Source organism: Salvia splendens, chromosome 14, assembly GCF_004379255.2.
Source record: "Salvia splendens isolate huo1 chromosome 14, SspV2, whole genome shotgun sequence".
NCBI lineage: Eukaryota > Viridiplantae > Streptophyta > Magnoliopsida > Lamiales > Lamiaceae > Salvia > Salvia splendens.
Genome location: NC_056045.1, coordinates 6,725,909 through 6,747,727, shown reverse-complemented (window position 1 = coordinate 6,747,727; position 21,819 = coordinate 6,725,909). Strand labels below are relative to the sequence as shown.

General features: G+C 41.3%; 1 pseudogene; it reads right to left on the bottom strand.

Annotated features, from left to right (window-relative positions):
- Nucleotides 1-392: 392 nt before the first annotated feature.
- Nucleotides 393-19,651, bottom strand: LOC121764090 (annotated as a pseudogene).
- Nucleotides 19,652-21,819: the final 2,168 nt, after the last annotated feature.

Sequence of the window (21,819 nt, the reverse complement as noted above, 5' to 3'; positions counted from 1 at the left end):
TAGTGAAAAAGTGACTAGATGATTGCAGATACTATCGATAAGTCGATAATGGATTCTCAAGTCTCAATGGCAGCAATTTCTCGATCGAACATGCACTTTGTAAATTTTAAAGCTTATTTTATCGTGAGATTTATTCTCCACACACAATACTTTAATTACTTTTTCTTTCTACTTTTCTCTAACTTAATCAATTATGCATTAAAATCCGTGTAGTGTATATTCTTATTAGAAGGAAGGAATACTAATTATTAGTATGAAATACAAAGGCAACGTATGATTGAAAAACTGATACAATTTGACATATTAACAAACATGAGTTACATGACGATGATCACAGCACACATTCTATGAAATTATTCGAATTTCGAAAACATTAAATTTTAATACGCATATCAGTTATTGGAACCACATGTCCTTCTAATCAACCCAGCTCCACCAGTTAATGGTTCGATATCCCCCATTTTGATCATGGCTGCGGCGAAATCCGAATTGAACCTGTCACGACCGCCCTTCCAGGATATAATAAATGCGGCGATCGCGACTTAACAGGACTTAAATGCAACAAGGAAAAGGGGCTAGGGTTTTATAAAAAGGACCAAGGAAATAAATGAACAATAAATCAAGAGAAAATGGTGACGCTTTGACAGATAGACCAAAAGGAGAAAACAATTATTATCATTGGGATTCAAAATAATACAGGTTCAACGTACTCCAAAACGTATCATGTCTTTAGATGATAAAACGGAACTCAAAATAGTATCAAGATCAAACAATAAGTAAAACAGGTCTCAGCGGAAGCATCCAAGAGAAGAGTGAAGTTATGTATGAAGACACAACGACACTCACAGATCAAAGATAAACAATTCATCCTTCAATTAACTTGCTCAACACCACCATACTCTCGTCGCCGCTCAACCTGCACATAGGGAAAACACATGCAGGGCTGAGTACTATAAAAATACTCAGTGAGCTCATGCCGAAAACATTTTCAATAAAAGTATTATTTGTCATGCTACACATAAGTAACCATCGGGGTTTAGCTTTAGAAAGGCCCGAGGCACTAAAAATCATTTCTCATTGTAAAAGTCGACTGATCATTCATTTTCCCATAGACGTTAACCATATCTGCCAATACATGACTTGGAATGTGGCCACAAACCAAGTCACTAGACAGGCCAGCCCGTACGCTAGCACACAGTCTACCATAGGTGTACACTAATCCAAGTAGGGTTTGCGGCCCTACGAGGACCCGAGTTCGATTTAAATAATAGTGGCAAAAGCCACATCAGATAGGCACGTTAAAATCAAAATACAGCATGATAAATATAGTTACATTCCCATCGATAAAATATTTAGGACATGGTCCTTATTTAAAAGAAAGCCCACCTCGACGGCTTAGATCTCAAGTACTTTCTTCTCCTTGCTATCACGCTGAGAGCGCGAGTTATCACCTTTAAAATTTATGTGTATCACAAATCAGTCTCAATTATGGACTCAAAATCATGCATGTCCCCAACGTTTCCCCTTTCCCATCAATTCGTTTTATCAACATAAGGAAACACACCATAGCATACATCAACGTACAACACATCACTACATCATAGAATGGGTTTCTTAACACATATGCATAATGTGTATCATTCAAAGCTTAACATAGATTGTTTTTGCATGACTTAAATCTGGCAGAAGATCGCAGTCATTTTTGTAAAAATCGTTAAAAATCCATCCGACCTCCGTTGAGGTTGAAATTTTACCACAATACATTAGACATATCAAAGATCATCCAGTTAAAATTTCACATAAAAATCACAGCCTTAAGTCGGTCAAATCAAAAACGAACTCACTGGTCGAGAATACAAATTCTGGTAGGACTGCGCAGTCGACTTCAAAAATACATTAGAAATTCTTCTTTCGACCAAAAAGGCTGATATTTACACACAACACAGAATACACCTTGAAGTTTACTCAATTAAAATTTCGCACCAAGATAAGATCGTTTGGTCAGTCAAACACATGTCGGAATCTACTGTCCGAACACCACAGTTGTCATGCTTTCAAATTTCGAATTAGGGTTTATCATATATTCATCCCAACACCTATATTCATACTTCCAACACATAATCATGCTTCAAAAAGATCTCACCATCATGTTCTCATATATTCACATAGCATTCACCACAAATCATCCACAAGTTCAATCATAAACGACCCTAAACGCATATACATATCCTTTTTCATGCAACCATCAATCCCACCCGATTAAATCTTAGATCTACGATCTCTACACTTATTATATGCATGAGAGAATCAAAATCAAGGTTTCAATGGAAAGGATGAGGAAAAGAATTCAATTATACCTTTCTTGATAAAAAAATAAACGGTAGAAACAAAGTATAGTCTTGATTCTTCAAAATTCTTGAGGCTTCAACTTAAATTCTTTTCAAAAGATGAAGAATTCATGGAGAAAAATAGAAGAAAATTTTGGGAGGGGGAGGGAGAAGTGAGGCGTGAATTTCAAGGGAGTGGGAGGTGTGTATTTTGTGATTTAGGTTGAGGGTTTCTCCCTTATTTATATAGTGCAAGATATAATCTTTAATTAAATAAATTAAAGATTTGAAAAGATATGGAAGAGTGAAAGTTGGCGTGAATTATGAGAGAAAATAAGAGGAATTCGAAATCTAGGCTATTTAATTAGCTTATGATTTAATTTGGTATTTCACGGAGTAGAATAAAATAATACGAAGCAGAATAAAAATAATAATCCTCCCAATATTATATGGAGTAGGCGATTTTTATTCCTTCTCCCACAAGGAATTAAATTTAAATCCTAATAAAAATAGGTTATGGCAAGATCTCCTTAGGTATGGTAAGATTTGCTAGAATATTTATATTTATTCATGGAAGGGAATAAATAAGGGATCAAAATATATAATAAACCATTCCTTCTTCCCTTAAATAAGGGAATTTCGAAATCTCCCTAGGAATAAGATAGGGGTCGAATTTCTCATGGAGAAATAACGAATAATCGGGTTTTGGATTTAATTAGGATAATTATCCCAACAAATAATTAAATCCAGAAAAAAAGAATTCATCTCCAATAAATAATAGTGGTCGAAAATTTCAAATAAAAAGGGCAAGGTAATTATTGATGATCCTATTTAATCTCACTCACCCTTAGAAAATAATTTACCACAATATATTTCACCCCGCATCAATTATTCAAACAATCACATCACAATTCATTCATTTTCACTTCTACCTCGTGTTCTCAACACATTGACCTTTCAACGACCACGCCATATATTCCACATCCTTGACTATTCACAGCCACGTCATTTATTCAACGGATTTGACTATTCAAATCAAATCTCAACTCCAAAACGCAATTAGGTCACACAGAAACCATGCAATTAATTCACTCATCATTTAATGCGATGTATTCCTGCACAATACTGTTGATCAGTCCGTCGCTGACAAGAACTTGATCCGATTCCAGCAGAACTCTCCCATTCTGCAGATTCCTAAAGTAATTGTTATCGAAGTTGTTTGGAGTTACCCCATCCAACGGCGCCAGATTGCCGTCGCCACCGCTTTGACGGCAGGTGCGCCGCAGCCTGATCGCGAAGTCCGGGTCGATGCTCTCGTTGTCGTAGATCCGGTCCCGGATAGTCACGCATTGCGCTTGCCCAATCGTGTGACACCCTGCCAAAATTTCCGTTCTAACTAATCAGCTGAGCACTCTATAAATTAAATGTTGAAATTGAAAATATCAAAACCCAAGTTTTTTAGTACCTGACAAAGCAACCAAATCCCTTACGTTTAAGTTTTTGTTTGCAAAGTTGGATATGAGGGTTTGGAGAGGATTGGTGGACCTAGGAAGATCGTTTTCAGCAAGCGGCGGGGGAATCCCTCCTCCCTAGATTCACTGTCCACGACAGCCCTCCAGCAGCCACCGTTGCATCACGCGCCGCCACTGCCAGCACGTCCGCGCACGACACCACCCCGGTGCATATCGACTCCACCGCCTGCTTCGAGGCCTCAACCACTTCGAACCCTCTGACAGAATTAACATTCTGCAATGCAGCTCTTTCTCCAATGGTATCATCCAATAGGATTTATCCATCACATCCCTAATAACAATGACAAGTTAACTAACTATATAGTACTCCATATATAAAGTCGATAGCCCATATTAATATTATTTTCCGTGTCCATCGTATATTACACGTAACGATATACTAAGATATGATCATGAAAGTGAGAGAATGTTAACCTGAACGAAGCAGTCGTGGAAGTGGAGGCGGACGAGGGATGCGGCCTGCCGGATGGAGGTCCGGATTGTACTCAGCGCATTAGGGCATGTACTGTCGTAGAAAGTCGAAGAGAGTTGTGCATCAGATGGCACGATGAAGTGTATAAATAATAATAATAATGATTGGATGAAATCTTCATCGTGTTATGTATGTGTATATGATGTTGAGTGTTTCCACAAAGTTAGGAAAGAATACTTAGTGATTTAGGATGAATGATGATTGGAGTGATTGTTAATTAATTAGCTCAATTTATAGGGGAATTTTTTTTGAATCGTGAAGTGCCGTAAAACGAGACTTGTTCTTGCATGGCCTAGTCATTTTTTCTACGTACTAGTTGATCATGTAGTATTGCAATATTTTTCAAATGCCAACTTTTCCTTAATCTGATTTTCTTTGCTCTGAAAATTCTAATTGGTCCCACCACGAGTTGCGACGTTTTTTAAATTATGGTGGTATTGGATGATTAATCATAAGAGCATGTGTTATATTTCAAATAAATTATACGTGGTTCTCCACTCATTAAGTATATTATTGGAGTTGAAAATTCTCTACTCTCTAGTACACTTATTCTGAATCAGTTTTTGTGTTACTAGGCTGCATATTACTACTTTGTACGCATAAAATTTGACATGTAGACTAATCCATGTATTTCATTCGCTCTAATTAATTCCTATAGTCTCCAAATTCTTCTATCCAGAAGATTGCATTTTTTTGAAATATTTTATTCAAGTGGACTTTCATGTATGATGTCAATTAATGATTTGTTGTGTGTATACTTTCCTGTTTCCTACAGTAAAGGTGGTGACTGGGAAATGGGAAGCCTTCATCTTATCCTTATCATGGTGTGATATATATCCCACATCTACATTGTCTGCTGCTGCTTTTGATTGATTCCACCAATATCCGAAAAGCTCCAGAACTCATTAGCTACCCAATTGTCAATCTGCAATGTGGTTGAGTTATGGTGGTAGAACAACAGATACGAAAATCCAATTTCATTTGTGTCTAAGACCTCCTAGATAAAGGCGGAGCTGCAAGGTTTATTAGTTTTGCAACCATTAATCTCATCTTTGTCTGAGAACATAATAAGTTTGAACATCTACTATTCGTACTTTTTATATAGTAGTACTAATATATGTATGTGACAATGTGTAGTGTATTATTCAACCATCATCGATCAACACCTACAATTTTGCCAGCTGTTTCATTCTTCAATCTCCATTTCTAATTTCGTTTGAGCCTCAGATTTCCTTGATATTTCTCAATCCACGAAAAGTTATATCCAAACAGCCGTGGGGATTTAGCACAAGTTGAGGGGCGGGAACCATCACTATCTCACCAACCCTATGCCTTTCAAATTATTTTTATGTTCCTTCTTTGTCCCACAAACTTTTATATGTGAGTCATGTCATAAAAGACCTTAGCTGCAAATTACTTATGCAACCTCGTTTTTGCATGTTACAGGATATCAAGACGGGGATGATAGTTGGACATGGCACTGAGCGACATGGACTGTACTACGTGGATGAGATAGCCCAGCAGAGTACTGCGTTGCTTTCTCACGGACTGAATGACAAACGATTTGGCTCTTACATCGACGGTTATGTCATCCATCTATAGGATATCTCCATCTACTCTTTCCCGAGTTAGTGTCTTCTTCGCATGTTTTGAATTGTGAAATTTGTGTTTTGACAAAAAGTCATAGACATTCATTCAAATTGAACAATACTAGAGAAAAATCTCCTTTTGCTTTATTGACATGGCTTGCGTATGCCGGTCATGTACTTGGAATGGATCTACTCCACTCCCATATGTGATTGCCAGACCTTCCAATAGATCTTTGGCAGTCTTGTATTGCGATACTTCATTTACCAAGCTTGTTTCAAGATTGTTGATATATAATCCTATTAAAACAACAGTGATCTCGTTGCTGTCATTTTGAGTAGTTGGGATCATCGGACAGGGGAGGATCTAAAACTCCAGAAATGTGAGAAGTCAATCCTCTTCCCCCTATGGCTCTCTCCATTAGATTGGCCCAAAGGGGATAAATGGATAATTATCCCCGTTGAGTTTGGTTCCAGCTTGATATCCCTAAAAAATTCCATTTGGGTTGACTGCTGCTTTAAGGAGTTTCCTGATTTGTTGTCCATGAACTTCAGAAATTCGGCAAATTGTGTTGCCAGATCTGCCATGGACTCGGTTTGGGCAGGTTTTGATTCTCAGTGTCAGAATCTAACATGGTTTGGTTTTTGTTGGTTTTGCACGTTAAAAAAGGTCGGGAAAGGTATATCCGGGACTATGATGACATTTTTCTGAATCTCAAAAATGGAAATCACTACTAGAAAACTAGCCTAAAACTACATTAAGTTTGTGGAACTTTTGAAAAACCGCCACTAGAGATAGTCACTCAATACACCAACCTTTTGCCACACTTATATCCTAAACTAATATTGCATCTCCAAATAAATGCCATGAAGAGATTCACGTAGTGGCACTTCTGCCAAGTGTAGTACCAATAAATAATACATTGAAAAATTTGTTTCATCTCAAAATAAAACGGACTCCAAATATGTTTTCCCTCAAAAATTTTCGCCCAACATTTTCTTCAAAAATTTCACCCAACGTTTTCCCTAAATTTTCTATTTTCACCCTTTTCAATTCATTTTGCACTAAATTTTCTCAAAGAATGTGCACTTTAGGTTTAACATAGATTTTAATATAAAATTTGTAAAGTAAGAAAAAAGTGGAGAGAAAAGATAATTAAATATTATTAGTGGAGAATGGATTCCATCTCATTAGAGATAAAAGATTTTCTAAAATTGGAAAGTACATATCCTTGTGGAACGGATTTAAAAAGAAAGAGTGCATATTCTAATTATGAGACGGAGAGTATAAGTTTAGTGTTGGGGTTGGCAGCGGAAACATGCGTTGTAACGGATCACATAAAGTTCTGATCTATTTAGCAGATTATTTAGACAAAATCTATTCACGTAATTTTCACATGCATCATGCTCATAACTTGAATTTAAACACGTTTTAGCACGAACAACACCTAAAACATGCTTGCTACGGAGTAAGCCAATTTACCTTGTTGATTCAATAAAGAATCGACGATGGCTTGCTTCGTCTCCTCGTGAAGATCTTGCGTACTAGACCACGGATCTTCTGATTGGTTCCCGGACTGTAATTTAATATCAGGGTGGGCTGATCATATTAGAATACTATGACTTAAATAAAGAAGACGGAAAACCTTTCTCTTGGAGGAGAGAAATCGTCCCCTATGAGTAATAGGAGGGGGACGAAATTTTTGTGAAAAATACAAGTGTATTTTCTGTCTCCTTTATTCTCCTATTTATATTTAGTCACATATTGGGCCTAGTCAGGGATCTATGGATGAATTTGGATATGGCCTCCCCCAAATAGCTTTTTACTAATTAAATTGAACCCACAATTTAATATAAGCTTATATTGGAATATTAGAAGTAGCCACTAGAGAAGTAATATTGCACTGCCCATCCAAATCTGAAATTACAAGTATTCTGGGTTTCCATTTATTTGCCATTAACTTCCCGTGCTTAAGATAGAAACGCCCATTAATTAATCAATGTCTGCTATGAAAGTAATCAAACTCCAACTAGCTAGGTTCCGAATAATAAAACCTTGTTTCGAGCTCCTCTCGTGGACGTTATCAAACGAGACTCCCCTCGCGCACGATTCAATGTAATAGCAATCCTAGCACCGCTAGATATAAATCACCACCACCCAATATACCAGGATTCTTGGGTTACGAAAAACCCGCATATTTTGGTAAGTCAAAGTAGTGCATAATCAATATCGTATGCTCAATGCTAACGTACATTGATTAAGAAATTAATTATCAAGACCTCGTCATTTAGTGGATAGCATAAAGACTCGTCTTGCCGTTAGATCCAATTCAGTGCTATACCACACCAACGTCATGTTATTTCAGTAAGGCTTAGAAATATGCGTACTGACATTGAAACCTTTCACGATAGGTAGTCTAGACCTATCTGGGTTGTGAAATTCTTTTTCTTCTTTGTTCAAAACTGACCGTGTTACCTTAAAGTGGACGACGCCCACAACCGGTCTACTAAAACAAAGACTTAGACTTGTTATGTTGCTTATACATTTAAATATGCAATAAACATCCATTAAATGTAAAACATAACAACATTATGACAAAAAGAATCTATTTTATTCCATTGGAAAATAAAATATAGTGTTTTACAGTATTCAATCACTCGAAATGTGATTTCTAGTATACAAACTCTAACAATCTCCCACTTATACTCAAAGCAACTTTCGAGTATACAATATATATGTGCAATATGTCTAATTCTCCCACTTATACTGAAAGGGAGTTGAGGTCTTGAATGAGTCGAACCTCCATCCCTTCAACATGGCGTTAGAAAGATTTAACCGCCAATGCCTTTGTAAAAGGATCTGCCAGGTTGTTCTCTGACGCAATCTTGACCACTTGTATGTCACCTCTCTGCACTATATCTCTAATGATATGATACTTCCTTTCTATGTGCTTGCTTGCTTTGTGAGCTCTCGGTTCTTTCGAGTTTGCCACAGCACCAGAATTGTCACAATAAATGGTGATGCTCTTGGGAAGATTCGTAACCACACCTAAATCGATAAGGAAGTTCTTGAACCATACAACCTCTTTTGCAGCCTCTGAAGCGGCCACATACTCGGCTTCCATGGTCGAGTCCGCGATGTATTTCTGCTTCACATTCTTCCAAATTACGGCCTCACCTTCTAAGGTGAACACATATCCCGAAGTCGATTTTCTCGAGTCTTGATCAGAATGAAAATCTGAGTCAGTATATCCCAAAGGACAGAGCTCGGCTGCATTGTAAACTAGAGCATAGTCCTTAGTCCGTTTAAGGTACTTGAGTATGTTTTTTACGGTAGTCCAATGTCATCGGCCCAGATTCGACTGATATCTTGCCACCATGCCAACAACAAAACAAATATCAAGCCTTGTACAAAGCATAACATACATGCGATTTCCAACAGCCGAAGCATATGGAATCCTTCTCTTCTCTTCTGTCTCAGATGGCGTTTTGGGGCACATCTCTTGAGATAGATGGATGCCATGTCTAAAAGGTAAGAAACCTTTCTTGACATCTTGCATGCTAAAGCGACTAAGTACAATATTGATGTAAGATTCTTGAGATAAGCACAACATCCTCTTTTCGCGATTCCTAAGAACTTTGATGCCGAGGATGTGTCCCGCGTCTCCCATATCCTTCATCTCGAACTGGTTCGATAACCATGTTCGTACTGATGACAACATCTTTTTATTGTTTCCAATTAGAAGAATGTCATCTACATATAAAACCAAGAACACAACATTCCCCTTTTCAACCTTCCTATAAACGCAGCTTTCATTTGGGCACTTTTCGAATCCAAACTTATGAATAGTTTGATCGAAACACTGGTTCCATGATCTAGAGGCTTGCTTGAGGCCATAAATGGACTTCTTAAGCTTCCAAACCATGTGTTCCTTGCCCTTCACGGTATATCCTTCGGGTTGTTCCATGTAGATGGTCTCCTCAAGACTCCCGTTCAAGAACGCAGTCTTAACGTCCATCTGCCATACATCCCAATCCATGTAAGCTGCGATAGACAACAGTATCCGGATCGATTTGAGCATGGCCACCGGGGAGAAGGTCTCATCGTAATCGATACCTTCCTTTTGGGTATACCCCTTGGCCACTAGTCTTGCCTTAATGACTTTAACTCGTCCATCGGGTCCACGTTTACGTTTGTATATCCACTTGCTCCCAATGGCAGTACAACCTTAGGGTAGGACGGACAAATCGTATACGTCTTTGTCTATCATAGATTGTAGTTCCGAATCCATTGCTTTCACCCATTCACAATGATCGACACGCCTCTGCAAAGTTCCAGGGATCTAATACATTGCTATCCGAGGAGTGATCCATGGATTCCCCAAACCAACATATCTATCGGGGCTCATGAGAGACCCTCTCACTGTGGCCCGACACTACAATTCTTGGAGTTGAAGTTGAAATTTCGGGAATTGTTTGTACACTTGGTACATGTTCTTGATTAATGGAACTTGTGACAGAAGTTATCTCGTCAAGAGCCACTTCACTGCTGGGTTTATGATTCATTACATAGTCTTCCTCTAAGAATGTCGCGTGAGTACTCACAACGACTTTCTTGTCTCAGAGACTAAAGAATTCATAAGCTTTCGATCATCTAGGGTATCCTATAAACACACATACCTCCGTCCTTGATCCCAGCTTAGTTGGATCCTTTTCCAATACATGAGCCAGGCAACCCCAAATCTTGAGATGTGCTAGATTGGGCTTGCGCCTGCCTAAACCTCCCATCACAAAGGGCGTTTTTTATTAAAAAAAAGATTGGACTTGCGCCCAGTCTTTGATTAAAAAAAAGATTTGACTTGCGCCCAGTCCACAACTCATAAGGAGTAGTAGGCACGGATTTTGACGATAAGTTGTCTAAAATATAACTTGCAGAAAGCAAGACATGTCCCTAAAATGAAATAGGTAGCCGTGCAAAACTCATCATCGACCGGAGCATGTTCAACAAGGTCTTATTCCTTCTTTCAGCAACGCCGTTCTGCTGGGGCGTGCCCGGTGCAGTCAGTTGGGATTCGATTCCCGCCACTGATAAGTAGTCCAAAAACTCAGCACCGAGGTACTCGCCTCCGTGATCAGATCGCATGCTTTTGATACTCCTTCCATGATACGTCTCCACATAAGCCTTCAACTCTTTGAACTTGTCAAAAGATTCAGACTTGTGGCGCATCAAATAGATATATCCAATTTTCGAGAAGTCATCAATAAAAGTGATGAAGTATCGAAAACCACCTCTTGCTTCTGTTGACATTGGTCCACACACATCGGTATGAAAGAGCTCAAGTACTTCCTTGACCCTATTGCCCTTAGTCTTAAAAGAACTCTTGGTCATCTTGCCTTCTAAGCATGACTCACACTTTTGAAAAGGTTTATTTCTCTAGACCTTTAATAAGATCTTGTTCGACAAAAGAATGGATCCTCCTTTCATTGGCATGACCAAGTCTAAGGTTCTATAAGTACGTTTCGTTCATTGAACTTGAAGGTGTTTTTCTTTTCTTTGAAATTTTCGATGTTGTATTGAGTTCTGATTTGCGATTATTAAACTATGATGTTGTATACAGATTGTTTCCCATGATACCACGACAGATATAAGAACCATCTTTCTTAATAAAACAATTGTCATTAAAAGAAATCGAATATGCATCAAAAACAAATTTAGAAACTGAAATTAAATTTCTTCTAAAAGAAGGTATCAACAAAACATTCTTCAAAATAAAAAATCAATCACTACTAAAACGCAAATATATGTCTCACACTGCAACGGCCGCCACTTTGTAGCGTCACCCAGCTGGACTTCGAGCTCACGATCATGTAGCCGTCTTGTCACCTGCATTAAGTCGGGATCAAAACAAATATGATCAGTGGCTCCTGTGTCTATAACCCAAGCGTGAGTTGATGTCGAAGTCAAACATGACTCGACTACTAGAGCTTGGTGCATACTTGTAGCCTTGCCCTTTTTAGGACAATCTGGCTTCCAATCCCATTTCTCTCCACACTTGAAACACTTTCCCGAATGCTTCTTGTTAGCCTCCTTCTTCTTCTTCTTTCCCTTAGCAGTCTTAGCCGCAACAGAGTTCGGTGCCCTCTTCTTTCCTACGCCAGACTTAGAGCTAGAGGAACGGGGTGCCAAAGTCAACATGGCTGTCTTAGCCTGAACCATAAGGTCCTCTGCTGATTGAAGTTCAGTCAACAGCTCTGCCAAGGTGTAATTCATTTTGTTCATCTCGAAATTGAGCTTGCTGGAAGCTAGGGGGAAGACTTTGAAGGATAATTGTTACTAGGGACTCGGGATCGATCGTCCCTCCCAAAACCTCAATTTGGTTGAGGTGTCCCATCATCTCGAGGACATGGTCCTGCACAGACGTGCCTTCCTTCATTGTCTTCGTCATGATACTCCGAAAGGCTTGAGACTTAGCCGTTCGATTCTGAGTACCAAAAAGATTTGTGGGATTTTGCATAATCTCGGTGGCAGTTGCCATGACAGAATGCTGATGTTTGAGTACTGAAGACATAGACGCCAACATGTAGCACTTAGCCATCTCATTCACCTTATGCCACCGTTTGTGCGCATCTCTGACTCCTGCCGCAGCATTGGCCGGCGGCACTGGAGGTCGTGGGGTGGTGAGCACAAAACTGTATTTTTTGTTGTGAGAACGATGTCCAAATTTTGTTTCCATTCAATGTAATTTTGGCCCTCGAGTTTGTTTTCTTTAAGAATTGCAGAAAGAGGATTGAATGACATCTTGACGATTTAGTTTGCACTGCAAAACATAATATTTACTATTTTTCATAAACTTATGTAAGAAGTTTGAGTAGATTAACCATAAAACTTTTCAAAATCTTACAACTGTAAAATTAAAATTTTGTACCCTCCTTAAGAGGTCAATACACATTAAAATTCTATAATTTTTCCTGGTCACAACACCGACGAATAGTCCAAAGACCACATAATGGCATGGCCGCCTAATGTTGCCTAAGCAAGACCACCAGATTTAGCATTACAGAATCTCATTTCTACAACACACTCCCATAACAATGTTTATGTGCTGCTAATAAATCGAGTTATCTCATAAATTCTGTGTGGACTCCTGAATCTTGTAGTTTCTTAGGATTATTGTCCCCACATAATGGGTGGAGATAATATTGGAAACCACATTCCAGTTCACACTATTTATATTTGAGAAGTCCGCCCTCATGAACTTACTATTTCTTAGGATTATTGTCCACACATAATGGGTGGCGATAATATTGGAAATTAGCTTAATAAATTGCAGACCAATCGATGGAAACCATATACAAACATTAAGTTCGTAATTATAGCTTAGATATTTGGGTTATGATTTTTCTTTAATTATCCTCAGTCTTATGGCAGATAAAGGCTTAATTAAATTCTGTTGGAATTTAATTGACTGGATAATTAAATCTATCAAAATCTTTAGTATCTTACTTTTAGGAAATTTAACTATTCTAGAATTTAATTATTATTCATGTCTACTATAAGATATATCTAAAATAAATGAATTATTTAATTCTTAATAAGACATGAAAAATTAAATTCAAATTATTTCCATGTTCAAGATTAGGAAGAGAAATTCATTATTTAATGTATTCATTCATATCTATCCTTATTAGGATTGTAGATATATTATAATTAGGAAACTATTCAATTATTCTTGTCCATATCATCTAGGAATCAAAATAATATTATTTATTTCCATAGATATAGTCTATAATTCAAATATTCCTAAACTCTAGGGAAATCTTCCCAAAATATTTTGTTTCCATTAAATAATAATATTTTAATGATATCTTTTAATTATTTAATTAAAAAATCATTAAAATAATCTATCATCGATATCTCATCGTACGAGGTTTGCACGAACGATGAAGAATTCTGACGAGTTCGTCGTTGGATCACGACGTTTAAGGCATCTCGGCCAGCTGCGCACAGGTGGTGCGCTAGCTCTCGGCCGCCTCGGCCAGCGAGACGCGTCGGGTGACGCATCCCCTCAGCCAGCCTCTCGCCTCCGTCCTCGACCAGCGGCACGTACCAGGCGCGCCTGCTCACGGCCGACGGGCTCGCACACCGGCTCATCGGTATCTCGGCAGCTCTCGGCCAGCGAGACAACACAGGCGTTTCGCTTTCAGCCAGCCGCTGACTCTGTCTTGGCATGCCTCTGCTTGTCGGGTGGTGCGAGCTCTCGGCCAGCAGCACGCGCGGTGGTGCGGGCTCTCGGCCAGCAGCACGCGCGGTGGTGCGGCTGCTCTCGGCCAGCGTCGCCCTCCCGTCTCGGCCTTTTCTCGACCTCGGCTGCTCCCACTGGCCAAGCTAGCGTCGCGCCTAGTGGTGCACCGCTCTTGGCCTGGCCCAGAGCGTCGTCTCGGAGTTTCCACCTAGGGTTCGGGCCTCGGCGACGTCTCGGCATCTCGGTGGCTCTCGGACGAGCACCGCACCACGTCTCCGCCCTCTGCCAACAATGATGGTGGGTTCCTCTTGGGGTTGCGGTCTTGTCCGGCGACGCGCACTAGCCCATGCATGTTTGCACGTCGCCCCGTGATCACGATCCCTTGGCTCCCACTGGTTCGGCGACCCTCTCCCGATCGTGCGTGGTGTGATCCGTCTCGGCGCGAGTGCCGACAGATCGCACGTCTCGTACGATCGATAAATTCATGTTCTTTGATTCGATAGTTCTTGAGTTCATCATGCATAAATTATAAACAAAAACAACAAGAACATGTTTCGTAATCAAATAACGCATGCATACATGAATTTCACAAAATTTAAATCCAAATAATCAGAGCCAAAGACTGACTCTGATACCAATTGTTGGGGTTGGCAGCGGAAACGTGCTGAAAGAGCATGTTTGTGTCAGGTGTCGTGTCGAGCACATGATGTACCTACTGATCAGGATGGAACCCCAGGTATGCCTGAACCTGGTGTCAAAATTCCTCAACCCACTTCTACTGACTAGTATAGTGGACGTAAGGATCGAATCCCACAGAGATGAATGCGCTTTGGGAATTGTGGTGAAATTCTGGAAAGGTTTGGTTTTCTACCACGCTTTGGGTTGAGACTTTATCTAGGCTGGAATTTAAGATGTTACTCTACTGACTAGGAGGCGGGGAGAAAGATGATTGACATGTAGCTGTGTACGTGGAAAGTGGGGAGCATAGGTTTCAGGAAATATATGGAAAGTAAGAGTTTACTATAAAAGGCTAAACGGAATATCAGAGGAAAAGAGGTAGTTAGGTGACTAGGCCTACAGATCTGAAAAGTGACAGCTGAAAAGTAAAGGACAAAAGTAAAAAGTGGTAAAAAGTGAAAGTGGTCCAAAAGTTGGATGGAGATGTTATCTTCTTCAACATGAATCAAATCAGATCAGCGAATCCAGAATTATCACCATAGAAACACAGATTAACAACTTCATGAACACAGATCTACAATTAAAACTTCAAATCAAAAGATCAAATACCGAAACTGCAAATAAACTTACTGGGTGACATGCAAGGTGGCAGAAACTACGTAAACTAAACTTTCACATTTAACCATTTCAGATCTAAAATCGACTGGCAAACTGAACTCAAGAACTCAGATCTATCAATTCGGAAATGGAAACATGCTCGCAACAACTAGAAATTACCGTAACTACTGGAATTAAGCTATCTAGGCAGAAAAGAACAAGATCAAACAAGAACCGAAGCACAAAAACAACTTCATATCAAAGAAACGTTTGGATCACAACTAAGACTGCAAAGTAAGCAAATATTGAAAGTGCAACAAATCAAACGTAAGAAAACAAAGTGCGATTAACTAAGAAAGCAAATAAAGATTGTTTGCCACTTCGGGCGATGAAACTCTTAACACTACGAAACACGCTGACTGGAACGAAGGGATGTGGAACTCCGGTGAACTGATGAGCTTCAGGTGACCATGGCTATTGGCGAGGAACGAGAATATGAAGGATAATGCTGAAGGATTGATCTACCAAAGAGAGATTGCTAACTAAGTGTAGGAGTGGATGAACTGATCCTTTTCTCTCTCCAAGTGGCTTCCTTTTATAGGGAGGCCTCCCTTGATTTTTAGGGTAGACTTCAAACATGAAATGACTCTTTTGCCCCCTTGCTTGCGGCTGATCTTCCCAGCTATCCTTCTTCTCCATCTCAAGCCTTTTTGGCATTTATACTGGTCAGGATAGCAACATCCTGACGCCCTTCTCACCTGAATTCTCCTAACATTCCCATACTGGCTAGAACACTTCCCTGCACACTTTAGCAACTGTTTTGCAGATATATTCCAATTATGCACATTATACTGACCAGTAACCAAGGCCTAGAATACGACTTATCTAACTGCTCACACTTACCACCTGCTTGTCCTCAAACGTGAAGAACAACAAAACAAGTAAGTCAAATTCTAGCTTGATTACTCCCCTGACCGACTCTATCCTAACCTAGACCCTAAACTATGGTGCAAAGAAAAACACATAAGCACGAACACATACACATAAACAGAACTAAAGACACTTAAACCCATTAACACAACTTAATTGGGCTATATTTTCAACCATCTCTCCCCTTGGGATCAGGTGCAATCCGGCCATAGACAACCTTGAATTTCCGCCGCCCCCATTTCCTTCCCAGTCAGTACATCCGCTTGTCAAGATCACCCACACTCTCGGCTTAACACTGGATTCTCTCAGTAGCTCACTCCTCACTGGGGATGTTAGGACTGTATTCTCTCATAGCGCTGAACCACAAATGCTTCGGACTTAGATCTCACGTGCGGCTACTGAAGGTCTTTTAGGCTTGTAATGGGGATATTGGGTTATAGTGTTTGGGGTGGTTGTTCCTAAGGCTCTAAGGTTAAAAAATCATTATTTTATTCTGATGCGGGGAACTGTGTGCGCTCAGGCTTTCGGCTGCCACTTCTGCTTGGCTGGACTTTTTCCGAGTTGCTTCCCAACTGGTCAGTAGCGTCTTGTGGCTTCGCCACCCTTATTCATTCTCATTCTTTTTGTGGTCAAGTATTTTCGACCATTTTCTTCGCATTTTCTCATTTTCTTCTGTGGCTTCGCCACCCTAATTCCTTCTTATCTTTTTGGGGCCTGGAATGTCTTCCTGGTCATTTTCTCCTTGCCTCTCCTGCTGGCCAGTTGCTTTCTTGCCTTATGCCTCGCACACACACAATTCCAGGGGCTAGGGGTTATATCTGGGTATATATGGCTAGAAAGTGGGGTTCTAAGGGTTGGAAAATATTTTTTTGGGGGGGGGGTTCCTACTGCCTTCAGTGTTGCTACACGCGGTCACTTTACCCTAGGCACCTTGTGGCAGCCACTCTTTTCTTTTCTGAATTAGTGGAAAGTGGTTCCACTTTAGGCTTTTAACTCACATTTTAAGAGGGCTTTTGTGTTTGGGCTCTAAGTGTTGGCTTTTCTCTCATACTCACATCATCTATACTGACTAGGAGATACTAAGGGGGGGTGATTTCCATTTTCCAGCATGTCCTATCTCCCTCAATTCCCCTCACCGTCAGTTCGAGACAGTTGAGTTTTAAGCCCAAACAAATAAAAAAACTAGACCTAGACACTACACAAACACTTAAACACAGATAACACATATGTACACATGTCATACTGGCCATTGCATCCCCCCTCCCACTTCACATGTGTCTGCCCTCAGAAGAGGCTGTGAAGTGGAAAAAAGGTAATGGCCAGTATGGCTGACACACAGACATACCAAAACACAACAAGACATACTTATACTAAAAACTTCTCACACTTAGACTATATAATAGGCTAAGTGAGAGAGTTTAAAATCTAAACAAAAACCATCAAACCTAAACACATATATACAACAAAGTCCCCACACTTAAACTATATAATAGGCTAAGTGTGAGTTGACATGCATACGAAAAAGAAAACAGAAAACACAAACACATGCGCCAAAAATAGCAAACCCTTTACTTCTCGCACTTAGACTATTGTATAGGCTAAGTGTTATGAAAAGGGTTTTCTCACATACTACACAGATTATACTACCTGAAAAAAAACAGCAAAACACAATTAAAATACGAAAAACTAAAAACTGAAAATAAAAAGAAAACTAACTTGTCAGGTGGGGTGGTGGTCACTTGTTCCTCCTACTCCTTCGCGGGGCAGGTTGTGGTGCAGGTGGTTCTTCCGGTTGTTCCTCCTCATTCTCGGACTGCTTGTTCCCAGATTCTGCCGACTCATCGGCATCTCCTTCCTCTTGTTCCGCTTCTTCTTTCTGCTCTGCTTCTTCCGTCTCGGGTACTAACTCCTCTGATACTCGTGGTTCATTAGTTCGGCCTCCGTGGCCACTCGGTCCAGTTTCACGGACCAACTTCCCGGTTCCCAACTCTTTCAAAATTCCTTCCATCACAGTTGCCAAACGGCTTAACTCCGCTCTTGCTTTTCGATTCTCTTCCGCCAACTCTTCCATTGTCTTCTTTAGCCTTTCCTATCTCTGCTCCTGATCTTGTGTTCCCGGATGTGCAGCAGATCTCCCAGTCGGTATAGCTTCTTCTCCCATTGCATAGAAACGTGGTACGCCCTGCCTCACATAAACGGTGTTCGTTCGGATGAACAAAGGTGTGTCAAAGAGACCATGAGGATCCACCATGATCTGGTCGGATAAGTCTTCGGCCTCCGTGATGATGATGTTGTTTCTGACGAACACTCCCAAGATATGGCAGAGAGTGAGGTTTCTCGCTGGGTGGGTGGCAATTAGATGGCATTGGTATGCTGTCCAGAATCCTAGATGTAATTTCCTTCCGTGCTTCGCGCACCACAGAAGGTATAACTCTGTCATTGATGTTCTTACCGCGGAGTTCAACTGCCCCAACAAATTGAAGTCCAAGTGAAGCTGGACTAGGCGTAGGATTAGGTTATTGAAATGGATTGAGCGGGAGAGAGTGGATGCAAATTCTCCAGAGGCTGGGTGAGTTAACTCCTCCCATGCCTCCTGGGGCTCAAATTCCACATGTCTGCGAGGAATTCCCCGCTCCCTACTTCTCCACTCAGGCCCTATGGCCTCCTCCAAACTGCACATTCCCAGACGCACGGTCCACTCAATCAGATTCATCCGTATCTCTCCGCCAAACAGCCTAAAACTGATACATTCCTCATCTAGATCAGTGGTGACCTTAAACTTAAAGGTCTTGAAAAACTCCTTCGCTAATCTAACCGGGACACTCGAATCTCCATTCTCCAACAACCATTCGAATCCTAACGCATGCAAATAAGAGAGAAACTTCTCGCGGGCACCCAACTCATCTAAAGAAGGAATATGAAGTACCTTTCCGCTCTTCACTTGCTTACTCTCTTCATCCTTGCTATCGAAAACTTTTTGTTGCTCCTTCGAGTCGAAAAGCTTCATCTCCTCCACCAGATCATCAGTAAGGTCTACTGTCCAGCACCGGTACCTCAGTCTCTCTACCGGGGGATGTACTAGCTCCCGATGATCGTGCGGAAGCTGTTGTTCACTGTACTCCTCGTCCTCCAGGGAGATATCACTGTCGGAGTCCGAATCTTCACTGGCAGCGTAGTCGCTGTCGTCTGTCTCTTGACAGTGGGGTGGGGTTCTCTGAGCTGGATCTGTGATAACGATGCCTATGTTCACTGTGCGTGGTTTCTTGTTGCTGGACTTCTTCTTCATAGGGGCCTTGCCCTTTCGTTTCCTTTCTACTTGATATCTGGCTTTCTCTCCGTCATTCTCGTCTTTCTCTTCTTCGGGTTCCTTCTCAGCTTGTGTTAAAAATTGATCCTGGGCAGTAGGACTGGTCTCCTTGTGGCCTACTGACCTGGATGCGAGGTCCAGACCCTCAGCCATCCCGTCAGCCTCTTCACCTTGGCCACTCAGTGTTGGAGAGACTGCTTCGTTTTCCCTTGCAGTATCCTCTAAGTCAGTAGTAGGCAAAACTCCTCCCCATGTTCGGCTTCACCTCATCAGATCTCCACCGGATCTGCCTCCGTGTTCGGCTTCGCCTTACTAGCTGCCCACTTTCCTAAGCATCGTTGAGATACCCTTTGCGGCTTTGGCAGTTCTGCCCTAGGGTCGCCCTTCAACACCAACTTCCTCTTGACTGCCTTCGGTTTAGTCACCGGAGGTGCTACTGGTTTTGGTATCTCCGCTCTTGCTTCTGTTTCTTCTGCTTCCGCATGCACATCACTTTTCCCCGCCTATGTCTGGGGGTTCACTGACTCTGGCTCTTTCTCTCCTTCCCTGCCTTCTTCATCTTCTCCTACTGCCCTAGATGTGAGGTTCAGTTCCTCAACCATCGTGGCAGTATCATCTTCCCTCTGGTTTACTCCTTCCAAAATCGCATGGAATTCGTCATCCGTCATTAGGCCTTGTTTCTTGGCCGTCTCATTTAAATCTATCTCTTCCCTCGCCGTCCCTTGAGAAACGGTCCCCGCCGCCGGCGTTTTCTCTGGTTCATCGTCTCCCTGTAGGCTCCCCTGTTCTCTGCTCTTCCTCACTTCACGTTCATCTGAGTCAGAATCGTAATGGGCGGATATGGGGTCAACCTCCATCGAATCACTTTGTTGTGGAGTTTGGGAGGGTTCCGAAGATTCTGGCGGTACGGTTACCGATGGAGATTTTCTTTCTGGTGGAATTTCAGCGGAAATCGGAATGGAAACAGTTGGTTGTACCGTGGATTGCACATTCGGTTCAGATGGGGCTCCTCTGGTCGCGTCCCCTGCTCCCCCTATTTGACTGAAACCAGCCAACGCCGCTGTCCAGTCCCGATTAGGGTCTTGTAGTCGCAGAAACTCCGCCATGGCGTCTAAAGAAATCATCGTCGGCGCCTGAGGAACTGGCGCCGGAGATGGCGGGTTCGGAGGTCGTTCTTCCTGCGGCGGTGGTGATTCTGGAGTTTCTTCCCTGCGGGTTGAAGTGGGTTTGATTTTTGTTGCCCATGCTTTCTTTCCCATAGTTTAGATCTGTGATTTCTTGGGTGAATGTGGGTGGTGGTTTTTGTGGAGTGATGGTGGAAAAATGCAGAGAGAAATGGAAAAATTGAGGGTTTGTGAAATGAAAAATGGGAGAGACGGTTCAGTTATGGGGTGGAAAAAGGGTAGTTGGGGTTTTAACCGGTGATAGGCGGTTTTAGGTTGGCCTTAGTTAGTGTGAGGGAAGGTTTAGCTAGCGGTCTCCTGATTGGATGTCGCCCGTCCTTTCACTGCACCACGCGCCTCTTTTCAGTCGCTGCCCGCCTGCAAAGCTGCAGCAAGCCCCAAATTCAAATTCTGCCCTATAATGATTTCCCCCTATATTTTTCTAGAGTAGAAACAAAGTAAAAAGGACACTTAAATAAATTGGGGAGTTTCACCAAAATGGTATTCTGATGGTCAGTACGTACTCTCAATTAACATTTGAGGTCCTAAAAATATTTTTGGGTTTTCTCAAATTAACTAGCATGCAAAGGTTCAAATTAATTAACTACCTCATATGTACCATATATACATCTTCCTTAGGAAAATTGGAATTCTACTTTGCCAGCATATGTACATTACGCTAAAAGGAGCTAGCCCAGTAGAATTCCAATCCCCATCCTACCGGTCAGTATGAAACCTGAGTATGTGGTTGCATGGGATCTCATCCACTACAACCACATCACTATTGGCCCTAAATACCTTCAGCCTATGCCCATTCACAATAAAGGGTTCAGAGTTAGGAAGACTCCTTGAAATCTCCACTGCTCCATTAGAACGGAGTGCGGTGATGACATAAGGCCCTGTCCATTTCGACTTGAGTTTTCCAGGCATGAGCTTCAACCTCGACTGGAAGAGTAGTACTTTCTTCCCAACATGAAGATCTTT